Genomic DNA, 5,280 nt, shown 5'->3' with positions numbered 1-5,280 from the left:
TGAAGCAATTGCAATTTATCATAACATCGGAAAGAGTCAAATAAGAGCTTGTAAAGCTAATCCACATACTCAATTATCCTTTCGTCTTCTACAATTGCTAAAACTCACGTGGTACTCATGAGATCAAAGTTTCAGTTGGACACAGAGAAAGATAGGGGCTTATAGTTTCGCCTTCCAACTACTTACCTCAAGGGTAATGTCAACAATAATAATTCATGAATAATTACTTCCAAGTTGACACATGACAGTACAAGAAATATGCTCATACATGACGTTTTTTAAGATGTCGTTGATGAATTCGTCATAAATCTATGACGATTTCATCCGAGATCGTCGTAAACCGTTTGAGGGGATCAAATCTACATATAAATTACGACGATGTTAGTCAAAAACGTCGTAGCCCCATAAGATGAGATCGTCATAACTTTTACGACGATTATAAAAATGTCGTAACATGTTCTAAGTATGTTGACATGTCACTCGTGGGTCCATTCTATCCTGCCTCATCCATGTATTGAACTGTTTTTATACCACTTTTCTGTTGGGCTATTTTTCATCTTACTTTTATATTGGGCTGGTATTTTATCCTCCATGCTTGCTAATGGGCTGGTTTGTGGTTTGTCAAAAAATCCCACATTTTATGATTATAATATTTTACATAAAAACTATCTAAAAATAACTATCAAAACTTCCCTCCAATTCTTATCAAAAAAGGAAAAAAATCCCTCCCGAAACTTCCCAAAATTCCATGCGCCAAACCCGCACCCCCCGCGCGAGCGACCAAAACTTTCGCCCACCCCCACGCCCTTTTCCTCCCTCCCTCCCGAAACAACCGCCCACCTCTCCACTTTCCCCATTCCCCGGCTCGCACCTCTCACCGGACGACGGAGACGGCCCGCGATGATGCGGGGAGTGGGGAGCGGCTCTCGACGACGGCGATGACGCGGGGATAGGCGAGCGGCCCTCCCTCCCTCGCCCCACAAAATCCTCGATTCAAAACCCTCCTCCTCCGCCCACCCCCAAATCTCCGACGAGCAACTCACGATCCGTTCCTCACCCGCTTTCCCTTCTCCCTCTCGCTCGAATTCGGATGATGGAGGAGGGGAGCAGCAAGGCCGCCGTCCAGGACGGCGGTGCCCTGTCCGCCCCGTCGGTCGGGACGAAGGCCGTCACGGCGGTGGTTAGGAAGATGGTGAAGATGTTTGAGACCCACGACTTCATCCCCTGCGCCGACGCCAGCGAGGGTACGTGCTTGCGTGAGCGCAGGCGGATCTAGGTCGCGCTGTTTCCGAGGGGACTAATTGTCACCTCATTGGATGATTTTTTTCTCTCTGTCTTTCTCCATAGGGGATTCTTCCAGATCCTCTGCTCGGGGCGCCGCAGGCCGCCTCAGGACTGCGCCGCTCCAACTCTTCTCTGCCGCGGGCCCCTTGCCTCTAGCGGTGCCCCACCCTCCCGCCAAACCCGTCGTCCCCGAATCTGCCGCCGCCGATGTCGGAGGGGCGGAGGGGCGTAGGAGGAGGCCACCGTTGCGGGCCGTCAGATCGCGCTGGGGGCGGTGCCGCATGTCATTGCCAAGGTAATAACACTAGCTTCAGTCTTTGTTTCAGACATCCACTGCTGTCATTGGGGTCCATTGCAAAATCAAATCGCTGCGACGTTTTGCTGCAGTGTGACGGTGGCGACTGCTGTGGCCGGCTGAGGAAGGAGTACGACTCGCTACTGCGGGAGAAGGGCGAGTGCAGGAGGGTGCTGGAGGATCTCATGATGGAGAACAAGCTCAGCACCAAGGAGTGCCGCGAGGCCCAGACGTCCCTGCGCGACCTGCACATGGAGGTCATGCGCAAGTTCATGCACGTCGGCTCCCTCGGTAAGAAGAACTTGTCTCGACTGAAGATGCATTTGTTCGGTGACAGTCAGTAGCAGCAAACTGAATTTTATCAATTATATCTTCTTCTTCTACGATTAAAACAAACAAATCCATACCAGTGGCAGTTGCAGCAAACTTATTTTATCAGTTCTTTCTTCTGTGATGATCAAAACAATCCATAGCAGTGGCTGCAGCAAACTTGTTTTATGAGTTCTTTCTTCTGTGATCAAACGATGGTGTTAGTCTTGCTAATTGTTACAACTAGAATTTGCATGTCTAGGCTTTCCCTTGCTGATTGGGTGTGAAACTTTTGTTATTCATGCTACATTTGCAGTGGAAGGGCAAGTGAAAGAGAAGACTCGTTGTTGCCAATTGCTGACAGATCCGAGTGAGAAATTTAAGGTAACTATATATTTGGCCTCAAGTTTTTGTTTGTTTTCACAGTACACTCTTAAGCTTGACAGAGTGAATGGACTCACACACTTTATTGTGATGATCTACAGGTGTTAAAGGCAGAGCACCAGATCTTACTAAAAGAATCAGAGGACTATAAAAAGTGTTTGTCAGATGCTTACAGAGCTCAAAGGTAAGCTGTTCATTCTGGTATCAGTTCATACATTGTTACTGCAAGAACTGGTGACAATAGGACTTAAACTCGACTTGCACATTGCTTAGGTAACATAAGAGTGTTCTGTCGCTGCCGGCCACTGAACAGATAAGAAACAGCACAAGGAGCTTCAATGGCGATTGACTTTGATTCTACAAAAGATGGAGAGCTCATTCTTAGAGGCCATGTATCCTCAAAGAAAGTATTTAAAATCGGTTCAGTCTTCAACCCTGAAGAAGACCAAGGTAATTCACTCGTTGATGCAGTTACTCACCTTGCACCGTTCCTCATGTTTCTAACAGTTTATCTTCTTCAACTTGTATACAGAGAAGGTGTTTGAGAAGACTGCCCCATTTGCAACTTCAGTGTTGGATGGATTCAGTGTTTGTATCTTTGCTTATGGGCAAACCGGCACTGGTAAAACATTTACAATGGAAGGAACTGAAGGTGCTCGAGGGGTTAACTACAGAATTCTAGTTGAGCTCTTTCGAGTAGTCAAGGACAGACATGACCTCATTAAATACGAGTTTACTGTCACTGCTTTGGAGGTTTACAATGAACAGATTCATGATTTGCTCCTGACAGGGTCCCAAACAAGCACAACAACAAAAAGCCACAGTATGACCATGATCCTTGTGAATTATACCATAATGTCAACATTGTGCAAGACAGACACAGTATGACCATGATACCTTGTTCACAGGCTAGAAGTAAGGCAAGTTGCAGAGGGAGTTATCATGTACTGGGACTGGTTGAAGCAAGAGTCACTAACATGGATGACGCCTGGGATGTCCTGCAAACTGGAAGCAAAGCCAGAGTTGTTGGTTCCACAAATGCTAACGAGCACAGCAGCCGATCACACTGGTAAGTACCTTATTGTTCTTACAGTTCTTCACCAGTTCTCCATTCACACTAAGTAGTGGATTGTTCCATTGTAAAATCATGTCCTAACTAATTCTCCATTCAGCATACATTGTGTGGTGGAAAGCCAAATGTATTCTATTATACTTAACAAAATTGCTAAATTAAATAATATATATATATATATATATATATATACATATATATGGTATGTATTATATATAGTATATTGAAATAATATATACTATAGCTTCGATATACTATGGTATAGTATATTGAAATAGTACTATAGTATACTATAGTATATATATATAGTATGTATTATATATAGTATATTTATATGATGTGTATCGAAGCTCGCTTATAACTTATATTGTCTACCCCTTAAAACATTCTACCTCATCCCATATGCAATTTTTCTAATATCCAATTGTGTGATTGTCTTATTCAAATATAATTGATTATTGATACTCTCTTTTCGCCAAACATCTTCAGAGAAGGCAACTCATCTAATGTACTGTATTTTATGTTTGAGACAAGCAATAGGACCATTTGTGGCACATATAAACCTATTGTTGTTGTTCTCTCGCTGTATCAAATCCACCCTAAAATAGCACCTTATTATTATGCTCTAGCTTTATTAAATGTATTTTTTAGCAACTGGCGCTCATGTGGACTGCACACAAACGTTAACAACTAAAGCAGCTAGATTAGTGCGCAAACTCACGCCTCAAGAGGCGCGCCAAGGGCGCGCCCCTGCCATTAGTAACTGTATCAAACAATGATCTCTCGTTCTCTCTCGGGCTGGCTGTAGCCTGTAGCTATGACCCACGCGGGCGCGAGCACACACACGCGCACACAGAATCACATAGTACTGTTCTGCACATCTTTCAGAGATTTTGACATGGGCATATGCATAACTGTTCAAGTAGTCTATCGATTTTAGTCACTGACATATCATACTCCTGGAAAATATGCTTTGTCAGGCTCTTCATCAGCTGCCTTTATCCCTCACAAGAGTGACCACCAACATTATCCTGGGTTCATAGATTCTAGTGTTTGCATTTTCCACCTTGATTTCCTTTTCATATGGATTTAGTAAGACCATCACATGGGTTGTTTGCATTTGCCACCTTGATTTCCTTGTATGGTTTTAATAAGACCATAACATGGGTTAATTGTGCTGCAAAATGAATGTGGGGTTTGCAACTTCCAAGTTGGTGTGGTGCAGGATCCTTTGCTATTCATATCTTCTTTTTTTGTTGCAATTCTGACATCCTAATTGTTTTTTGCTTAGTTGTCATAGATTTCCATTCACTTGGTCTCTAGATATCCAGAAATCTGTGATGAAACATGTTGCTTGAATGGTGAACTCCATCGTTGGCTATCTTTTAGACTTCCTACACTTCTTGCATTATCTTCTTCACAAAAAATTGTTATTTGCTAGGAACAAGCTTAAAATATAATTAAGAAAAGACCAATAGTTAATTAGTATAACTATGGCAACATTCTTAGTCCAATAGTTAATAAGTATAACTATGGCGCCACCTAGCTTGCTATTTTTGACCTTCAAGCCATCCAATAGTCCTATGTCGTTGCCCCAGTGCACTTGTTTCTTACTGTATTTTTCCTACCATCCTATCAATTGTTTTGGACAATGTCTCTAGATGTGTGGTTCATCTGCTTACTGCATGAGACATCTTTCCATATTTATGTGAACCATGTAAGTCACACCAAAGATGCATTCTCACAAATCCATCTTAATCAGCAATGTCTATCTGGCTCTAGCTTGTTGTCTATGTCAGGTTTGACTTTAATATCCTCAAAGATCCAAAATCCTTAGTTGATTCATCCATGTTTGGTATTATTTATTTAGTAGTATAAAATTTTGATACAACTAAGAGTATTTACATAGTATATGTATGACCCTCGAGTGTTTGTA

At 42.7% G+C, this 5,280-nt stretch overlaps 1 pseudogene; it reads left to right on the top strand.

Annotated features, from left to right (window-relative positions):
* Positions 1 to 1,093: 1,093 nt before the first annotated feature.
* Positions 1,094 to 3,345, top strand: LOC123405593 (annotated as a pseudogene).
* The last annotated feature ends 1,935 nt before the right edge of the window (positions 3,346 to 5,280 follow it).

Source organism: Hordeum vulgare, chromosome 6H (genome assembly GCF_904849725.1).
Source record: "Hordeum vulgare subsp. vulgare chromosome 6H, MorexV3_pseudomolecules_assembly, whole genome shotgun sequence".
Lineage (NCBI taxonomy): Eukaryota > Viridiplantae > Streptophyta > Magnoliopsida > Poales > Poaceae > Hordeum > Hordeum vulgare.
Note: the sequence above shows the minus strand (reverse complement) of the source record. Positions and strands in the feature narration are given on the sequence as shown.